Genomic DNA, 21,317 nt, shown 5'->3' with positions numbered 1-21,317 from the left:
TTGATTTTTTAATTGGAGTTGGGTTTTTCTGGAACTCTGACATTGTATTTATTTATTTATTAGGTTTTTATTCTGCTATTCTTATTGTTTTATAAGTCCTTTTATAAGTAACTGTGGCCGTGAACATATAAAATGGAGTATATTACATGTTCAGTGCACATGGTTACTTATAAAATGACTTATAAAACAACAATAATAGCAGAATTAAAACCTAATAAATAAATACAATTTCTTCCTCTTAGTTTCCCCGCAACAACAACCCTGTGTGGTAGGTTGGGCTAAGAGAGAAGGACTTGTCTAAAATCACCCAGCCAGCTTTCATGGCTAAAGCAGGACTGGAACTCACGTTTCCCTGGTAATCAACATGTTCCCCGCAAGTCATATTTTAAATCTCATTTGCAACCGTGGGAGGTCTATTTTTCCTTTCTCAAAACTTTGGGGGTTCTGGATTTTGGCTTCACCCCATTTGCTTGGGATTGTGGACTAGATGACCTACAAGGTCCCTTCCAACTCTATTAATCTGTATCTAATCTGCTAATGGTTTTTCCTGCTTATTTTCTGTTTGTTTATTCTTCTATCATGCTGTTCCTTGTTGGTGGGACAATCATTCATAAATGAAACTGGGAAACTGAAGGAAGAACTGTCCAGGTATCTGTCCACACAACTTGTTTAACCAGACTGGAGAGCTGTTGGATTATCCTTATTTGTTGGTTAATTTTGAATGGTGTTTCTCAAATGTGGCAACCTTAAGACGGGTGGACTTCAAATCCCAGAATCTTGAATTGAGCCTGAGTTTAAAGCGGAGATGGGGAACAATGGCCCCTTTATGACGTGTGGACTTCAACTCCCAGAATTCCTGAACCAGCAGGGACTTCAACTCCCAGAATTCCTGAACCAGCAGGGACTTCAACTCCCAGAATTCCTGAACCAGCAGGGACTTCAACTCCCAGAATTCCTGAACCAGCAGGGACTTCAACTCCCAGAATTCCTGAACCAGCAGGAACTTCAACTCCCAGAATTCCTGAACCAGCAGGGACTTCAACTCCCAGAATTCCTGAACCAGCAGGGACTTCAACTCCCAGAATCCCTGAACCAGCGTGGATTTCAACTCCTATAATTCCTGAACCAGCGTGGATTTCAACTCCTAGAATTCTGGGAATTGAAGTCCACAAGTCATACAAGGGCCATCGTTCTTGACCCCTGGTTAGCTCTCCCCCCCCCCTCTTTTTCCCTCTCTCTCCCTCCCTCCCGTGTGTGTGTGGGGGGGGGAGGGATTGTTCAGATCAGCCCTAGGGCCTACAGGTGCCAATCCCAGCTCCATGAAAACCACATTTTTTAAAAAAGTAAAGTTACTTGCCTGGGCTCCCATCCATCTATCCTGCCCCCGCCATCCATCCATTCACCCATCCATCTTCACGGGCTTCTGTTCCTTGTTTGCTTCTGTTCCTTAATGCGAAGCTGTTCCACGTTGGCAGTCAATACCACGGCCCCCAAGCACCCCCTCTGCTCTAAAGCACTGCTGCCTTCATTAAGCTGTCGGCTGGCCTTGTTCACACTTGGCTGGACCTAACAACGTTGGCAAACTGGAGCGATGCCTCGGGAGCTGGAGTTGTTTTAATCACCGTTTGCCGCCTGGCCTTTCTGCTCGTTCTGGGCACAAAGTGACTGGTGGGCTGACCCCAGGAGTAACCACGGAGGGTAAGGGGTGCAAAAAAAAAGTCAAGAGGACAATGGTCACTCCAGGGTGGAAGCCGACCCTGCCTTTCATGAAGTAGCTGTGGCTGTTATCTTGGCTTTTTTTTTGACCTTCACCCACCAGACATACTTGGATTCTTTGTAGAAATGATATGCCTGGGACGTAAGAAGAAGCAGACTGATTGATTGATTGATTAGATTTTATGACGATCTTTTTCTCATATACAACCACCCTTCTGTACCATTTCGGAAAGCCACTTGTGTGAAATAGTATAGGGTCTTCTGCTTGAGCAGGGGGTTGGTCTAGAAGACCTCCAAGGTTCCTTCCAGCTCTATTCTATTCTGTTCTGTTCTACTCTATACTCTACTCTATATTCACTATTCTATTCTTCTCTATACTCTACTCTACTCTATTCACTATTCTATTCTATTCTACTCTATTCTGTTCTACACTATTCTATTCTGTTCTGTTCTGTTCTTCTCTATACTCTACTCTACCCTATATTCACTATTCTATTCTTCTCTATATTCTACTCTACTTTGTATTCACTATTCTATTCTTCTCTATACTCTACTCTATTCACTATTCTACCCTACTCTACTCTACTCTACTCTACCCTACCCTACCCCACCCTACCCTACCCTACTCTACTCTACTCTACTCTACTCTACTCTACTCTACTCTACTCTACTCTACTCTATTCCATTCCTTTCCATTCCATTCCATTCTACTGTATTTGTATTCTATTTCTACTCCTCTTCTGTTCTCTTCTCTTCTGTTCTCTTCTCTTCTGTTCTCTTCTCTTCTCTTCTCTTCTCTTCTCTTCTCTTCTCTTCTCTTCTCTTCTCTACTCTACTCTGTATTCACTATTCTATTCTCTATACTCTACTCTACTCTATTCTACTCTATTCACTATTCTACTCTATTCCATTCCTTTCCATTCCATTCCATTCCATTCTACTGTATTTGTATTCTATTTCTACTCCTCTTCTCTTCTCTTCTCTTCTCTTCTCTTCTGTTCTCTTCTCTTCTGTTCTCTTCTCTTCTCTACTCTACTCTACTCTACTCTGTATTCACTATTCTATTCTCTATACTCTACTCTATTCTACTCTATTCACTATTCTACTCTATTCTACTCTATTCTACTCTATTCTACTCTACTCTACTCTACTCTACTCTACTCTATTCTACTCTACTCTACTCCATTCCATTCCTTTCCATTCCATTCCATTCTATTCTACTGTAGTTGTATTCTATCTTTTCTCTTCTCTTCTCTTCTCTTCTCTTCTCTTCTCTTCTCTTCTCTTCTCCTCTCCTCTCCTTTCCTCTCCTCTCCTCTCCTCTCCTCTATGCTCTATTCTACTCTGTATTCACTATTCTATTCTTCTCTATACTCTCCTCTCCTCTATTCTATTCTATTCTATTCTATTCTATTCTATTCTATTCTATTCTTTTGAAGACAGCAAAGTCCACATTTTAGACAGAGAGGACGGCTGGTTTGAAAGAGGGGTCAAAAAGAGACCATCTATGTCAAAACTGAACAGCTCTCTCTCAACAGAGGGGCAGGGATGTGACATCATTTGTGTCCTGTTTACAAGACAGTCCTTTCCACAGTTCCAAGGAGGTTCCACACCCATTTGCACTCTGATTCAGGTGACCCTGAGGGCACAGCTAAACCTCCAAGTGGCCTCAATGACTCTCAGAAAGAGTGCTAATGACCAGATGACTGCAAGGTATATAGATCCTTCCATTCTCCACCATTCAGTCAGAGCTGAAGAAGCTTCTTAGATGAGAAGGGAAATGTCTTCAAAGGAAAAACGAAGTCCAGTTGCCTCTTGAAAAAGCACCTTTGGGATAAACGCACATCACACCATCTGGCTTTATCTCCCTTAGATAGAGGTTTGTCTGGAGCCGTAGGCAGCCCCACGGCGTTGGGGATGGTTGCCTGGCGCACGGGCCAGTTTGTTTCCAGTTTGGCTGATGGTCTCCTGCTGTTGTTTATCTGGGCTACTGACATTCATGCCTCGGATGGAATCAGAAAGGCGAGCCATGGGCAGCTGTTTGGTGTGGTTGGTTCCATCGGGAGAACCTGGGATGAAAATACATCCCCTTGCATAGTTTCGATGAAGCCCAATTTGTGGCTGAGTTTGGAGACCTTGAAGCGGTTGCTGACCGAGTGGTGAGGTGGCCTAGATGTGAAGCTTTCGCCTCACAATCAGCAGGCTGTGAGTTTGATCCTAGGTAGAGGCAGGTATTTCTCTCTCTGGGCACAATGAGAATATATCCGCTGAACAAAACTCCTCATTGGTAACAAGGAGGGCATCTGGCCAATAAACACTCAGCTCCATTCAGTTGCCAGAGACTCCATCCTGCAAGGGATTATATGGGGTCATTAAAAGAAGAAGAAGATGAAAGTGGTCGTTGACTGTAATAGCAAGAGCGCTTTGACTTATACGGCTTCCCAGTGCTTTACAGACCTCTCTAAGTGGTTTACAGCCCAACAATCTGGCTCCTCATTTTATCCACCTTGGAAGCATGGAAGGCTAAGTCCACCTTGAGCTTAGTGAGTTTCAAACTCCTAGCCAAGCCTCTGCATCATCACAGGGATGTTGCAACGGGCGTAAGTGTGAAAAACGGTCACGTCACTTTTTTCAGTGCCGCCGTAACTTTGAATGGTCACTAAACGAATTATTGTAAGTTGATGACTACCCGTGTTGGGGGATGAGAAGGGAAATGTCTTCAAAGGAAAAACTCAAGTCCAAAGGTTGCCTCTTGAAAAAGCACTCTTTGGGATAAACGCACATCACACCATCTGGCTTTATCTCCCTTAGATAGAGGTTTGTCTGGAGCCGCAGGCAGCCCTAATGGCGTTGGGGATGGTTGCTCACGCACGGGCCAGTTTGTTTCCAGTTTGGCTGATGGTCTCCTGCTGTTGTTTATCTGGGCTACTGACATTCATGCCTCGGATGGAATCAGAAAGGCGAGCCACGGGCAGCTGTTTGGTGCGGTTGGTTCCATCGGGAGAACCTGGGATGAAAATACATCCCCTTGCATAGTTTCGATGATGCCCAATTTGTGGCTGAATTTGGAGACCTTGAAGCAGTTGCTGACCAAGTGGTGAGGTGGCCTAGATGTGAAACTTTCGCTTCACAATCAGCAGGCTGTGAGTTCGATCCTAAGTAGAGGCAGGTATTTCTCTCTCTGGGCACAATGAGAATATATCCGCCGAACAAAACTCCTCATTGGCGACAAGGAGGGCATCTGGCCAGTAAACACTCAGCTCCATTCAGTTGCCAGAGACTCCATCCTGCAAGGGATTATATGGGGTCATTAAAAGAAGAAGAAGAAGATGAAAGTGGTCGTTGACTGTAATAGCAATAGCGCTTTGACTTATACAGCTTCCCAGGTGCTTTACAGACCTCTCTAAGTGGTTTACAGCCCAACAATCTGGCTCCTCATTTTATCCACCTTGGAAGCATGGAAGGCTAAGTCCACCTTGAGCTTAGTGAGTTTCAAACTCCTGGCCAAGCGTCTGTATCATCACAGGGATGTTGCAACGGGCGTAAGTGTGAAAAACGGTCACGTCACTTTTTTCAGTTCCATCGTAACTTTGAATGGTCACTAAACGAATTATTGTAAGTTGACGACTACCTGTTGGGGCCCTTTTGCAAAAGGGTGCCCTGCTTTTTATTTAAAATAAATAAATAAAAGAAGACTTCAGAAATGCAAAAGTCACTTTTTCACAGTGATGTTCTTAGAACTGCAATGTTAGGATCTTCTTTTAAAAATATATATATATATATATATTTGTGGTCCTAGGATGAAATGCAGTCACAAGAGAAAATAGGTGCATTCTCCCACCAAATTCTTAATGCATTTTTTTTTTCATTAGTATGTTAACAACAAAGACGGTATTGTGATGAAAACTTGGCATCGTGCTGTACGTTTTGTTAGTTTGAGCTTAAAACCTGTGGGGCTGCAAAGTAAAATTGAAGGGTTAAGCCCAAGGCTCTGCTGTCTGCGTTAATATACAACAAAACTGTGTTGTCATTGGCACTGCACCTGTAAGCATAATTAAAATTATTACAGTGATCAAAACACTGGGAAATTGAAAGAGCAAGCCAATGCTTTGGGAAAGCGTTTCCTTTCCTCCCAAAGCCTTGTTTGACTGATTCCTCAGCAAATTCACTTAGAAATAAACCCCTTTATATCCAACAGAGCTTATACTTTGCCTTGTATTACATTGTTAATCTCTGATTCCACCTCTGCTCCATTCCAGCCCTTTTGGAAGACTTGGCTTTTTTTTTTCTGATAACGTCTCTTGCCTTCTCCTGCGATTTGCTGTTATTTTCATTAGGAAAATAAAAAAAGGAAACAATCCTTTTTGATGAGCGAAATGGCTTTGAGATAATTGCATTTATGCCTGAACACATCTTCCTTCCTTCCTTCCTTCCTTCCTTCCTTCCTTCCTTCCTTCCTTCCTTCCTTCCTTCCTTCCTTCCTTCCTTCCTCCCTCCCTCCCTCCCCCCTCCCTCCCTCTTTCCTTTCCTTTCCTTTCCTTTCCTTTCCTTTCCTTTCCTTTCCTTTCCTTTCCTTTCCTTCCGTCCCTCCCTCCCCCTCCTTCCTTCTTTCCTCCCTCAATTCCTTCCTTCCCTCTTTTCTTCCTTCTTTCCTTCCTTTCTTTCCATCCATCCACCCTCCCTCCCTTCTTTTTTCCTTTCCGTCTCTTCCCTTCCCTTCCTGTCCTTCCTTTCTTCTTCCTTTCCTTTCCTTTCCTTTTCTTCCCTTCCTTCCTTTTCCTTCCTTCCTTCCTTCCTTCCTTCCTTCCTTCCTTCCTTCCTCCCTCCCTCCCTCCCCCCTCCCTCCCTCTTTCCTTTCCTTTCCTTTCCTTTCCTTTCCTTCCTTATTTCTTCCTTCCTTCCGTCCCTCCCTCCCCCTCCTTCCTTCTTTCCTCCCTCAATTCCTTCCTTCCCTCTTTTCTTCCTTCTTTCCTTCCTTTCTTTCCATCCATCCACCCTCCCTCCCTTCTTTTTTCCTTTCCGTCTCTTCCTTCCCTTCCTGTCCTTCCTTTCTTCTTCCTTTCCTTTCCTTTCCTTTTCTTCCCTTCCTTCCCTTTTCCTTCCTTCCTTCCTTCCTTCCTTCCTTCCTTCCTTCCTTCCTTCCTTCCTTCCTCCTCCCTCCCTCCCTCCCCCCTCCCTCCCTCTTTCCTTTCCTTTCCTTTCCTTTCCTTTCCTTTCCTTCCTTATTTCTTCCTTCCTTCCGTCCCTCCCTCCCCTCCTTCCTTCTTTCCTCCCTCAATTCCTTCCTTCCCTCTTTTTCTTCCTTCTTTCCTTCCTTTCTTTCCATCCATCCACCCTCCCTCCCTTCTTTTTTCCTTTCCGTCTCTTCCTTCCTTCCTGTCCTTCCTTTCTTCTTCCTTTCCTTTCCTTTCCTTTTCTTCCCTTCCTTCCCTTTTCCTTCCTTCCTTCCTTCCTTCCTTCCTTCCTTCCTTCCTTCCTTCCTTCCTTCCTTCCTTCCTTCCTTCTTCCCTCCCTCCCTCCCTCCCTCCCTCCCTTCTTGGAACATACATGACATTTTTATGAAAAGCTCAGTGAAAGTAGATGGGTGAGACACAGTCTTTGACCACCTGGGAGATAGACTATCTCTTGGGTCAAGTGAAGGCTGACCACGGTGCATACAGTTGGGGAAGCAAATATGTCGGTGTCTGGTTGTTTGGAGATCAAGCCCCCTGCAACCTCTATTGAGGGAAATGAGTGAATACTGTTGAGGTAATTCCCCGTTAGGAGAATGAGCGCATACAGGGAGACGTATTTGAGAGTAATGTTTGAATAATACACACACACAGCACACAGATACACTGTACAGTAAATGTAGGTTTTACTTCCAGAAACATTAAGCAAAGTCCAAAATAAGCAATCCAAAGTCATTCACAGGTAAATCAGTCAGTTTTTCAATCCAGGGATAATCCAATAACAAATTCCAGTGTCAAAAACAGTTCAGTATCAGACTTACATCAAATCCAGTAATATCAGTCAATTAGGAAGAATTGCAAAACTCTCCAACAGAAGGAAACAGAGAGACTCACTCAGACACACTCTCTTCTGAGACTAAGACTAAAACAAACCAGGTTTCTGGCTCCATCTTATGGCCGTTTGAGAAAGCACACCTAATTACAGTTTTGCATTTTCTTAAAGATACAGTTTTAAAATGTTTATCCTGGTTTATATATTTCTAACCCAAACACCTGTTAGGTGACTTATATTCCTAACAAATACCGCCACTTGTCTGAATTTGTGTGAATTCAGAGAGATGGACTGCCTCCCCGCCCCCCATAGAACAAAAATGGGCTTAATTCCAGGGTTCAGAACATTGTAGGGTTTGAGAGGTCCCTGGTGCTCTCTGAGTTGGATTGTTTTCTTGCCAATGTTTCACGACCTAAACTAGATGTTTACCTAGTTAGCTAGAGTAGCACTGATAATGTTACCTAGTTGGGTCATGAAACGTCTGCGAGAAAACAGCCAAGCTCAGAGAGCACCAAGGACTCCTCATGTCAACCCAGGGCTACCAATGTTCTCCTTTATTGGCTAGTGTGGGGTCTGCCTGGGTCTTATGGGCTGCTCCCTTATCCAGGGTAGAATATGTGGATTCTCAGCCAGCCAGGAACATATCTGATGCTTTGTCCTGCACTTAATTTCTCCTATCTGATGCACCACTGCAAAGCATACATCACCACCCCTGAACCAAGCTGCCAACTCCAGGATGACCTCAGGAGGAGGCTGGTCCCAGATGGTAACAAGCAGTTCCTGCAGGGTTTGGGGTGGGGGAGAGGAGGAGTGGTGTTGTTGGGGGGCTGGAATGCTTTCTTCCTCCCCAGCAACATTCCTGCCCCATTGTTTCCTTTTCTATGGTGCCAGAGGAGATACGCCTCAAGCATGATATATGGAGTGTGTTTTCAGAGGCTGTAGCCAACGCCATCTGCTGCGCTACTTAGGGGAAGAAGGGTGCTGTGGGTTTTACAACCTCCCTGATGGATTACTAAGGACTGGGCTACACAAGAGGCGAAAGGGAGATGTGTATCTGTCTGCATGAGAGGAGAAGGGATAAATGGTTCCTTGTGGGAATCTGGAAGAAGGGGAAATGACTCTAGATTAGAAGGACCATGACTGTTGTTCGTTTAATGTGCTGTCCAGCCAGTATATAGTTTAATGGGAATTGGCATAGTTAGTTAGGAGTTGGGAGGTGTCCCCTTAAGGGAATGCATCGTGGAAAATGTAGTTAAAGCATCTTGGGAAATGTAGTCCATATCATGTGGCCACATCTGTAATCCGGATTGGTCACTGAATTGACCCTTGGTTGGGTTGTGGGAGGTTCCTGCACTTTTGCCTGAACCCAGCATCGTGCTAGCGTCTCACCTCCTTGCTCCTTCAATATGGGATGAAAGATTACCATCCTTTTACACTAGGAAGCCAACTATGCAAGGATTTGGACATTGAGATGAATCTTGATGTAACCGTGAGTTATATATGAGGATACCTGATGAACCAATAAAGGAACTTTGCATGGATGCTTTCTAGAGTTATCTGTCTGTCTTTATATATTCAGCCAGTAATTATAAAGGACAGTACAAAATTACAAGGGCACTGAAAAAAGGTGACTTATGACCATTTTTCATACTTATGACTGTTGCAGCATTCACCCATGGTCACGTGATCAAAATTCAGTTGCTTGGCAACTGGTTCATATTTATGACACTTGTTCAGTGGTGGGATTGGAATAATTTAACAAGTGGTTATCTGGCTGGGTAGGCATGGCTGGTCAGTCATGTGACTGGGTGCGTGACATCACTCATCACACCCAGCCCCGCCTCCCAGCCACTCACCTCAAAGGCAGAGATAGGATTCAGCCAGTTGGGGCTAATCCCACCACTGGCTGGCCCCGCCCCCACCCATTTTTCGGCCTGTTTTCAGGCCATTTTAGGCTGTTTTCTAGCCATTTTCAGGCTGTTTGCAGTCCATTTTTGGGGTCATTTTCAGGCCATTCTGGGGGCACTTTCGGGCCGTTATCAGGCTGTTTTCCAGGCTGTTTTCAGGCCATTGTTTGGGTCATATTCAGGCCATTTTGGGGCGGCTTTCAGGCTGCTTTCAGGCCATTTACAAGCCATTTTCAGGCTGTTTTGGGGCCATTTTGGGATCATTTTCAGGGCTGTTTTCGGGGCTGTTTTCAGGACATTTTGGGGCCATTTTAAGGCTGTTTTGGGGTTGTTTTCAGGCTGTTTTGGGGTCATTTTCAAGCCATTTTCCAGGCTGTTTCCAGGCTGTTTTCAGCCCATTTGGGGGCCATTTTCAGGCTGTTTTTTGGACTGTTTTCAGGCTGTTTTGGGGGCTGTTTTCAGGCTATTTTCAGTCCGGTTTTGGGTCATTTTCAGGCCATTTTCCAGGCTGTTTCCATGATGTTTCCATTTTTGGCCCCCAAACTGCCCAAAATGGGCCCAAAAATGGCCTGAAAAACAGGTTGAAAAATGATTGGAGGTGGGACCAGCCAGTGGTGGGATTTGCTGGTTCTCCGAACTGTGCAGAATCTTAACTACCAGTTCGCCTGAACTGGTGCAAACCAGCAGCAGCCCACCTTTGCAGTTGTTGTGTCCCAAGGTCATGTGATCATGTTTTTTTTTTTTTTTATGACCGTTGCAGTGTCCTGGGGTCATGTGATCCCCTTTTGCAACCTTCTGTCAAGCAAAGTCAAAGGGGAAGCCAGATTCGCTTAGCAACCGTGTTGCTAACTTAACACCTGTGGTGATTCACTGAACAACGGTGGCAAGAAAAGTCATAAAATGGGGACAAAACTCGCTAAACAACCGTCTCACTTAGCAACAGAAATTCTGGGCTCCATTGTGGTTGTAAGCCGAGGACTACCTTTATAGGGCAGAATTTTTCAGCCTCAGCCATTTTAAGATGGGTGGACTCCAACTCCCAGAATTCCCCAGCCATGCGGAGTAGGGAATTCCAGGAGCTGAAGTCCTTGCCTGCTGGCTGAGGGATTCTGGGAGTTGAAGTGCAGAGTTGCTGAGAAACCCAATGTACGGGGGATCTATTTAATTGAAAAGTTGAAGCTCTGCAAACTTCTGGATGCTACCCAGATTTGCCTGGAGGAAACAAATTTAATTAATGACAAAGTAGGATTGGAACATAATGCTCATTGAACCTTCCCATGTTCCCTCTTGCTATTGGGATTTTTTTTTTCCTTGAAATTCTTATTTCCTCCCCTGGGTTGGAGTTTTGTCCTTTCGGGTGAAGGTGAGCCGTTTAAGATAATGTGCTCCTGTGACTAAATCTCCCTTTATAAGTCAAAGGCAGGCCTTCATTTGGGAGGAAAAATGCGAGATAACTTGAAAGACAGCTTAGGCAGAGCTTAGAGAAGCCGCTGAAGTGGGGATAGATTGCCCTTGGGAGCCTAAGCTGCTAAGCTCAGTCACACACACACATATACGCATACACAGCAGCACACAGCAGTGTGTATGTGTGCGGCGTATCCCTCCATCTTTGTGGTAGTAGGAATTACAGCAATGGCAAGGATCCAAGGCAACCCTTCTTCCGTCTGCTGAGTGAAAATGAAGGCGTTCCTCGAGGACGGCACTTCCCCATTTCATGCCTAGATGTTGCTTTAACAGACTAGTGGCAGGGAAGGTGCACCAGATCCTCACAAATGCCTGGTCAACCTCCCTGTCGTGACTGACGCCATTTGCTAGCATTAGGCAAATGAGATGGAGGATGGCGGGTTAAATTTGGTTGCAGGCAAAGCCTGCTGCATCAAAGGGTAGTCAGCAGCGGCCTCCCCTAAAGAAAAATATTTGACACGGATCCAGTAGTGATATTCTACTGGTTCGGCCCGGTTCTGGCGTACCGGTAGCGCCAAAGATCAGCTGGTAGAGAACCGGTTTGCTCGGAGCCTCTTTGACAATCTGCAGTTGGGCCCACCTGCCAGCCCCTGCTCCTAGGTCCTTTTTAACCTCTCAGCTGTTTGGCCCGGCAGAGGGGATTGCCGTAGCTTAGTTTGTACTGTTTTAATGCGTGCACAAAGCGTGGGATTGGGGCGCTGACATGATTGCGCGAGTCATGCAATCCCAACCCCGCAGCCACTCCCACTAAGTCATGCTGACAGAACCAGGGATGGGAACTTTTGAATCCCACAACTGCATGGATCCCTTGCAGACTTCACTTGGTAATGGTCAGAAAGTGGTTTTGCCATTATTTTCACTCTGATTGGATTTCCCAGTCTACTCTACAGCTCTGCGAACTCCTGGTGGTCTCCTGTCTGGTTACTAAAGGTGAAGGTTTCCCCTGTCCTGTCCTGTCTGACTAGGATGCAATGCTCATCTTCATTTCCTAGATGAGGGAGCCAGCATTGTCCAAAGATGCGTCCGCGGTCATGGGGTCAGCATGAAAATACAGAATGCCGTTCCCTTCCCCATTGAAGTGGTACCTATTTATCTAGTCGCATTTGCATGCTTTCGAACTGCTAGGTGGGCGGGAGCTGAGGCAAGTGATAGGAGCTCATCCCATCACTTGCGTCACTCGGGTCTTGAATGCGAGAGGTCAGCTTTCCAGCTGATAAGCTCAGCATCTTTAACCACTGAGCCAATGCGTCCCCCTTGTCCAATTACTAATTGGATCCAATTCAGCTAAGATCAAGTACACGATTATGTATGTGTATGTGTTTCAAATGAGCCTATTGACAAAAAAATTGAGGGCCTGTCTTTCAATAGTTTTCCTTATTGTGGAGCAACATTGGAAATGTAGTGTTGGATGGTCTGTAAGACATGAGTTAGATAATGTTTACTTATTTAAATTCTATGGCCACGCGTCTCAACCAAGTGACTCTGGGCAGTTTCCAATTATAAAACAATAACACACGGAAAGCCTCTAAAAACAATACAAAATTGTATATATACAGCTGAGATGATTAACAATAAAGCCAAGGAACGAGATCCTTAATATATTCAGAACCCCAGGTCTGGGTACACAGCTAAATGTTTAAAGTCTTATGAAAGGCCTGCAGGATTGGGCCCCGTTCTAACCTCTGAGGGAAGAATATTCAACAAAGCAGGGGCCACAGCAAAGAAGGCCTGTCTTCTCATTCCCTCCAGTCAAAACACCATGACTGAGGGGATCTGTAGCAGATTGGACAGGTAGAGAATCTTGAAAAATGATGTTCGCTCAGAACACTTGGTCCCATGCCATGTATGGCTTTAAAAGAGACAACCAGCACCTTGAATTGCAACCAAAAACACAACAGTAGCCAATGCAATTGACATAATACCGTATTTCCCTGAAAATAAAACCCGTTGTTATTTTCTTTTGGTCCCCAAAATAAGCACTAGGGCTTATTTTGGGAGAAACATGCTTTCAGGGTGATCAGCCTGGCAGGGCTCCCTGCCCCCCCAGTGCACACTGCTTCCACCTGCTGCTTGCACAGGTACTCAACTCACCTGTGTTGCGTGGGCTACAACTACTGCCAGACACTGTCGGCCTGTGCACGCTTGCCCCCTCTGATGCTGGCCACCTTCACTACCCTTCACCAAGGCTTATTTTAGGTGTAGGGCTTATATTAAGTGCACACGGTAAAAACAGGCTAGGGCTTATTTTGTGTTGTGCTCAGGTTAGTGTTAGTTGCTGGGGGATTTGAGCTGGTGAGATGTGGTCCTGTTGTTTGGCTTCGTGTTTGTGGTCGTGCCACATCTTCATGGTGGGCGTCTGTTCGCTTCATGTATGGGTCGGAGGGGTTTGAAGTGGGTAGTGAGAAGAATAAGTGCATGCATTGAAGAACACAAGAACCCAATCAAAAAAGAAGAACCGACCTCTTCCCTGGTCCAACACCTCAAAGCCACAGGAAATGAGATTGACTTTAAAAATACCAGAACTATCGCCAAAACCGAACCCTTCAACAACAGAATAATCAGAGAAGCCATAGAGATAGAAAAATCCCTACACGGCATGAATAAATGAGATGATACCTCCCGCCTACCGGCCATTTGAAAAACCTGCCCTCATTAACAAAAGAGTAGCTAACATGAAGAATGACACCAGACCCACACCCACGAGAGCCGCACAAGATGCTACCACCACACCTCCACATAGAAAGCAGATTCACATCCACACAGATGATGAGACATGACCACGGACCAGAAGCCATACCGCAGCTGCATCAGTACCGGCTTCAAACCTCTCTGACCCATACATGAAGTGAACAGATGCCCACATGAAGATGTGGCACGACCATGAACACGAAGCCAAACAACAGGATCACAGCTCACCAGCTCAAATCCCCTGGCAACTAAGACTAACCTGAGCACAACCAAGCCCCCACCAGAACAGAACATACCCCCACCCAATCAGAACACAGCCAAGCCCCCACCCAATCAAGTCACACCCCCACTAGCAGTTAAAAGGAAGAAGCAGCTGCAAGCTCACATTACTCCGAGAAGCACAAAGCCGAAGACACAAGCCTGAAGATGATGAATGAGACTTCATCGAAACGTTGCCTAGATACTTCCAATTTTACGTGGGAGAAAACCCGAATAACCAAAGAGCCATATATGTATGTATGTATGTATTTGTTTTCTTAAGTTTTCGCAGGTATTACATGTATGGCATTCAGCTTTGTTCGTGATTTTCCCGCGTCATTGTAGTTGTGCTTTAAAGTAGTTTAGCAACGTTTGGCAGAATCTCATCAGGCTTCTGATGATGGCAGATGAGATTCTTCCAAACGTTGCTACAACTTTAAAAGCACAACTACAATGACGTGGGAAAATACCTGAACAAAGCTAATGCCATACACACACACACACACACACACACACACACATATATATATATATGTTGTCTTACGTTTTTATGGTATTTATATGTATAGTAGCTTTGTTAGGGTATTTTCACGTCATTATAGTTGTGCTTTTAGTTGTAGCACGCTGGCAGAATTCATCTGCCATCATCAGGCTTCTGTATAGTGAATATACCAAGCCTGTTGATGGTAGATGAGATTCTGCCGAAACATTGCTACAACTTTAAAAGCACAACTATAATGACGTGGGAAAATACCCGAACAAAGCTGAATACCACACACACACACACACACACACACACACACACATACCTACCTACATACAAATATACATACATACATACATATATATATTTTTTTTCTTAAGTTTTCATGGGTACTTACATGTATAGTATTCACATGAACATATATTTCCTGCTCTTTATTCCAGCACCTTGCCAGTTACACACAATCCCCAGGTTACAGTGGAGAAGGGCTGAATTTGGCTTAACCTGGTTGGGAATCCTTGAAAATAACTTTCCCTCCCCTGTTTTAATTAAGCCCCCACCCACCCCCACAACTCAAGGCAAAGCAAGGTCTGCGAAATTAAAAACCAGCCATTGGAAATCAGGGCATCCACCAAAGTCCCTGAGTTGTGCGTTTTGTCCAAAGAATTGTAACCGAATCGCCTGAGTTCCCCACATCGCTCCGTAATTCCACCCCGCGAGAAATGAAGGGAAAGTGGACGGGAAACCCAAAACCTTTTCGGGGCCAATGTTGAGCATCAATGAGAGCATTGTTTCCATAGACACTTACGCCGATTCAAGGAGGAGATACAGCCAAGTTGGATTACAGGCTATTGGGACTGAAGATGGCTCCTTCCAATAACAATGGGAGACGCCTAGGGAAATCTCAGTTTCCTTGCTTCGGATGCGCTTCACTCAAACTGCCGTCATAGAATCCAAGAGGAGTCGTGCAAACCACCCAGCCGTTCCCGATTTGACCCCATCATTTGGCAGAGAGGGGTAAAGGCTGGAGGAGGTAAATTATTATTCTAATATTTTTTAAAAAATTCTGCTTTTATGACTTTTATAAGTAGCTGAAGGCAGTGAATATGCAATACTCCTGTTTTTCTTAGAACAGCAGCTCCGTCTTGTTTGGTTGGGCTGAAAAAGAGGGACTGACCGAAAATAACCCAGCTGGTTTTCATGCCTAAGGCAGGACTAGAACTCACAGCCTCCTGGTGATTGGCCCAAAGTAGTTTTCCATAATAGTATAAAGTAGCCATTTCTGTAACAATAAATCTATCTAATTGGTAAAACTCAAAATCAAAAGGTTCATTTTTTTGTCCACCTCAAGCACAGAGTCCAGAAACAGTTTCCAAGTAGAAACAAAAGTAATTGAATTTTTTTTTTCTTTGATCCAAGCAGTCAATTTGGCCATCACTGCTAGAACTCCATTAATTTTTGCATAATATGGGCTTTCAAGGCAGTTACTCTCTGAAAATCTCCCTGAATTTTCAAGAACTTTTCTTTTATGTACATTGAGAGCATATGCACCGAGACAAATTCCTTGTGTGTTCAGTCACACTTGGCCAATAAAAGAATTCTATTCTATTCTATTCTGTTCTGTTCCATTCTGTTCCATTCTTTTTTCTATTCTATTCTATTTTCTATTCCATTCCATTCCATTCTCTATTCTATTCTATTCTATTCTATTCTATTCTATTCTATTCTATTCTATTCTATTCCATTCCATTCCATTCCATTCCATTCCATTCCATTCCATTCCATTAGAAGCTCTGCCATTGTTGAAGGAATTGAGGAATCTGGTAAGGAAATGTCTCTGTAAGGTTCCTTCCAACTCTGCTAATCTAATCTAATCTAATCTAATCTAATCTAATCTAATCTAATCTAATCTAATCTAATCTAATCTAATCTAATCCTGATCTAGGGGTCATCCAGAGAATATGGTAACCAGGTCATGGTTGTCCTAAAGGTGCCTTTTTCAGGAGGCAACAGGACATTCTTGTTTTTTCTTTTGAAGACATTTTGCTTCTCATCCAAGAAGCTTCTTAAGCTCTAACAGAATAGTTGGGAATGGAAGGATTGATATTCCTTGCAGACAGCTGGTCATTTGCATTCTGGTCATTTGCAGAACGACCCTCTAAAAGGATGCAAATGACCAGCTGTCTGCAAGGAATATAAATCCTTCCATCCCCCACCATCCTGTCAGAGCTGAAGAAGCTTCTTGGATGAGAAGCGAAACGTCTTCAAAGAAAAAACGAGAAGAAAGTCCAGTTGCCTCCAGAAAAAAACACCTTTAGGACAACCATGACCTGGATGACTGAGAATCTCTACAGATTTTTAACCAAGGGTGGTGCACAGGATCCATTCGTCTTCATGGCTGCGCGTGTAACAGCCTGTTCAGCTCCAGAGAAAAATCTCTGCTTGCTTGCTTGCTTTCTTTCTTTCTTTCTTTCTTTCTTTCTTTCTTTCTTTCTTTCTTTCTTTCTTTCTTTCTTTCTTTCTTTCTTTCTTTCTTTCTTTTTCTTTCTTTCTTTCTTCCTTCCTTCCTTCCTTCCTTCCTTCCTTCCTTCCTTCCTTCCTTCCTTCCTTCTTCTCTCTCTCTCTCTCCTTCCTTCCTTCCTTCCTTCCTTCCTTCCTTCCTTCCTTCCTTCCTTCCTTCCTTCCTTCCTTCCTTCCTTCCTTTCTTTCTTCCTCTTCTTCCTTTTTTCTGTTGCACAGCAGGTTGCTCATGCCTTTTCCTTCTTCTGAATGCCTCCTGTCCTGTCTCATCTGCTCTGGTTCCCCCCTGATTGCTTTTCTGCCTGCAGGAAAGCCCAAGGATGGTCTGAATGCAGCCCCCTACCCCGTTGATAACCTAGAAGGAGGATGCTGTATGGCCAGACCCTGGAACTACGGCCTGGATTCTTCTTCGCAGCCCCGGCTGGCGAGCACTTTGCCTCCGGCGTTTTCCTATTCTGAACAAGAGCCCCGGGTCCCAGGCCATTAGCAGGGTACTCTGCAATTCCACCCGCCCTTCTTTTGCAGATTGACAAGCAACGAAACATGCACGCGTTCAGCCCACGGAGCGTTTCTGCTTTTGGGGTGTGCCAGGTGCTGTTTATCCCCCCCCCCCACACACACCTCCCTGTGTAAAATCTGTACCCATCCAACCAGATTGAGCAGATGGACAGGCTGTAGACCCTGACAGCCAAAGATGGTCAGCTGGCAGTGACTGTGGCCTCTATCCTATGGCACATCTCCCTCCCAATTTGGACATCAGAATGGCCTTCACACTGTTAGCCTTTTATAAAGGCAAAAGTTTCCTCCATCCAGTCATGTCTGACGCTTAAGGACGGTGCTCATCTCCATGTTTTAGCTTAGCCAGTATTGTTCAAAGACACTTCTGTGGCCATATAGTCTCCTCCTCCTCCCTTCTTCTTCCCCTTCTTCCTACTTTCTCCTCCTCCTCCTCCCTCCTTCTTCTTCTTCTTCTTCTTCTTCTTCTTCCTACCACCACCACCTCCTCCTCCTCCTCCTCCTCCCTCTTCCTCTTCCACCATCCTTTCCTCTGGAAAGCACCACAACACCTAATATTATCCTGATCCTTTTGTCACACGTTTTCTGAACAGTTTTTAATCCCAGAGTTATAATTGCACTTAACAATGAACTTAAGGTCCACCACCAGTGAGCTGTTGGACAGTATTGCTCGGTCTGTTGTGTAGAGGCTTGTGTGTTTTTAGGGGGCGGGGGAATTTCGGTGGGTGGGGAGTGTTTGGGGATTGTCGTGTGTGTGTGTGTGTATGTGTGTGTTGGGTCTGGTCTCTGGGTGTTATGTGAATTTCATTGTAGGTACCCTGTGTATATACTGTAAGTACAATGGCAATAAAGTATTATTATTATCTACTCCCCTACCTGCTTTCCCTCTTACAGTGGTGGGTTTTGCTAGACTACAAGTAGTCCTTGACTTACAACCATTCATTTAGCGACTGTTCAAAGTACAGTCCTCCTCCTCCCTCTCCCCCTCCCCCCCTCCTCAAAAAACGGGCCTTATGTGCATCTATATGCATGCTCAGGAACATGCAAAACCCTTTTGACAGTGATGTGAACATTTGCGAGGACATAGACCCATCAGTGCTTCAAGCAGTGAATTCAGACAAATATTGGACAATTGCAAAATACCGGAGCTTAGATCTTCCATTGGCAAAACTCTGAAACTCTGAAGGCTGTTTGTTTACTTAGCTTTCCAAAAAAAAACACGTGCGCTTGGAAATCTGCTTTGTCTGAGGAGCAGCCATTTCTTTCTATCGTTGGATTGCCCAGTCTGAGAGCAGGACAAGAAACGCAAGGAGACGCCGGTAACAAGAAGAGAGTCTCACCTTTCACTACGCATTTAGTGAATCCCTGCGAATTATTTTCCTCCCCTGGCTTGTCCTGCGCAGGACTGGCAAAAAGATTAATCTCCAATTCCTTGAAGGTAAGCATGATCATTTAGGTCACCTGGCTGATAACACTGTCACTTTGGCTGGGCAGAAAGGAGTCACGGGCATCTAAAAAGTGCCTGGAAAAACAAGAAATTCTTTCACAGCTGACTTGATCTTAAAAAAAAAAGAGAGAGAGCATTTCTAGATACACTTCTACCACTCTCTGGCATTTTCTAAACTCTTCCCATGCAAAACTGTTTCTTGCTTGCTGTCTTTTTATTCTTTCCAATCCAGTCGAATATTGGAAGGGAAAGGCTCAAAACTTTGCTTGTCAGGAAGTTAAGTCTCTGAAAATAGACCCTTTTAGTTAGTGGTGGGCTTCAAATAATTTAACAGCTGGTTCTCTGCCCTAATGACAGACCAGATGGGCGTGGACGTTGTGGGCGTGGCCAGGGGTCTGTGACAGGTAGCACTTGGCTTCCTGCACACACACCCCGGGGGGGGCGCATGCTGCCTCTCCCTGCGCCCTGTTTTGGGCCTAGTAAGCCTCCCTGCACTTACCTGGGAGCCAAAACGGGGTGCATGAGGACTCGTGGAAGGGGTGGGGCAAGGAAGGAGTGGGGCTAGCCAGAGGTGGTATTTGTCGGTTCTCCGAACTAGTCAAAATTTTCTTGACCAGTCCACAAGAACCGATCCGAACTGGCTGAATACCACCTCTGATTTTAGCCCAACTTTGGGCTGGAGGGAGAAGCTGGATAACTGGACTAAACCAGAAGTATCCTTAGTGAACAGAAGCTGCCCTCGGAAGTTGTGGGAGCGCCATCACTTGATACTTTCAAGAAGAGATTGGATTGCCACCTGTCAGAAATGGCGTAGGGTCTCCCGCTTGAGCAGGGGGTTGGACTAGATGACCTACAAGGTCCCTTCCAAATCTGATTATCTGTACCTGTATCTGTATCTGCTCTCTGAACCGGATTGTTTTCTTGAAGATGTTTCATTACCTTGGCTAGGTAACATCACCAGTGCTAGAGATGATGTTACCTAGTTAGGTATTTAAACATCTTCAGGAAAACAACCAAGAACAGAGAGCACCAAGGACCACACAGTTCAACCCTGAGCTACAAGTATTTTCCTTTATCGGGGTGAATCTGGGTACAGAGAAAAGACAAATTTCCCCAATACGTCTCTATGGGAGGGGAAGTTGGCCAGAGGCTCGGAAGGTTGCTGACAGCTCCAAACGCCAAATCAAAATGGCAGTTATGACGGGACAATTGAGGCTTCTATTACGCAAAGTTTTGTCCGCCGCACCGTTGTGGCCATCTTGCCTTTTGCGACCACGCCCTGCCAACAGTCCTGATAGCAATAACAATAGCATGTAGACTTATATACCACTTCACAGCGGTTTTACAGCCCTCTCTAAGCAGTTTACAGAGTCAACATAGTTGCCTCCGACAATCCGAATCATTTTACCCACCTTGGAAGACTGAGTCAACCTTGAGCCGGTCAGGATCGAACTGCTGGCAGTCGGCAGCGTTAGCCTGCAATGCTGCGTCTTAATCACTGCGCCACCATGGCTCCTGATGGGAGTGCAAAGGGTGGTATGCCTCCAGCAACACCCTTAAAATATAAAAACCACCCAGCCCCGGAGAAAGACCAAGCAGCATGTTGTGTACAGCTAGACAACCTTTGTTATGTCACACACATCTCAGTTGGCTCCTGGAGGCATTGCACCACCAGCTTTGGAACTGAACTCATTCGAGCGTGTTTTTCAGCTTCTTGGAAGTTGTGCACTGCGGGAATTAAAGGGAGGGGCTGGTCTCAAGCAGCTCCAGATTAGGGCCATACAAAAAAAAAGAAAAGAAAAGAAAAAAAGAAAAAAGGGGAAACGATTTGAAAAGAACACATTAATTAATCCTCCTTCCCATGACTGAATCTTTGGTAGAAGCTGCCTCAATCCAAGCCAAGTTGCTGATGATGAACTGTTCTAAGGACTTCGTTCACTGACTGCAGCAGCTTAATCCCCATTGATTTTATTTTTCTGCAAAGGTTTGGGAGGAAGATGCCAAAATTCACTTTATCCTTCATGTCCGCAATAGGCAGGAAGGAGAAATAGGCAGATCAGCAGTTTGTCCTTGGACCTCCTGCTTAAGATGGAGAAAGGATAGGCTGTTTTTTGTTGGGGTATACATTTTTAGAAGGTAGTTTGTGGTAGGTTTCTTCACAGAAAGGCTGCCGTGGGTCTCACTAACTCCCCAAATGCATGACATGTTTGGCTGGTGACAAAACAACCCCCCTATAGGTATTCCTTGTTTAATGTTCCCTCATTCAGCAGTTTTTTTTTTTTGGAGATTTTTAGCAGCATCGAATGAGGAGACT

The sequence above is a fragment of the Pseudonaja textilis genome, chromosome 4 (genome assembly GCF_049901715.1).
Source record: "Pseudonaja textilis isolate UNSWEBS1 chromosome 4, rPseTex1.2, whole genome shotgun sequence".
Classification (NCBI taxonomy): domain Eukaryota; kingdom Metazoa; phylum Chordata; class Lepidosauria; order Squamata; family Elapidae; genus Pseudonaja; species Pseudonaja textilis.
Note: the sequence above shows the minus strand (reverse complement) of the source record.